Source organism: Thecamonas trahens (assembly GCF_000142905.1).
Source record: "Thecamonas trahens ATCC 50062 unplaced genomic scaffold supercont1.84, whole genome shotgun sequence".
Taxonomy (NCBI): Eukaryota; order Apusomonadida; family Apusomonadidae; genus Thecamonas; species Thecamonas trahens.
In genome coordinates this window covers 11486-12194 of record NW_013657596.1, presented here as the reverse complement: position 1 = coordinate 12194, position 709 = coordinate 11486, and positions in this window count along the sequence as shown.

Genomic DNA, 709 nt, shown 5'->3' with positions numbered 1-709 from the left:
CGCCCCCCGCAATGGGCTCTGCGCTGCCTGACGCACGAGCTGTGCTGTCTTCTGTGCACCACCGTGGCCGGTAGCCCGATGAGCAGCCAACGCAATCAGCGTCAGCTCCTCCGGCTTCGCCTCGGGGTCCCTCAGCCAGCTGGCGAGCCACGGTCTCCATGGCATCCCTGCCTTGCTCTTGTCAACCGTGTTCGTCACCATCACGGCGATCGCGCCGTCACTTGCGGTATCTCCGCCGATCTCCATAGCGCCAACGTCCTTAGCGGCTTGCTTCGGGTCTCTCACTCGCCCCCAGCCGAGCGCTTCGTTGATTTTCGCCGGCCGCTCCCACGGCGCCAGCCTCATCTGCTCTTCGGCAACGATGCGGTCGAGCTCCTCCTCGCTAGGCCGCGAGCCGTAGGCAAAGGACGCCATCGTCACCTCCGCGCGCAACGCTTGATATGCCTCTGATTCGTCATCCGCGCGCCAAAAGTGCCGCGACAGCACGTCCGCCACGTTGGCCTGGCCGGCCACGTGTAGAACGTGATATTCGGCTAGCTGGCCGATCGCTAGGATCGCCCGCGCAACGCGCGGTCGCACCAGCTCCAACGATGCACCCATCAGCAGCGCCGCCAACGGTTTGCTGTCCGTGACGATGACCGGCGGATGAGCAGCTCCGAGAGATACGCTTGTCTTCTCAAACCAAAGCTCAACGCCAGTGCCTCCCTGG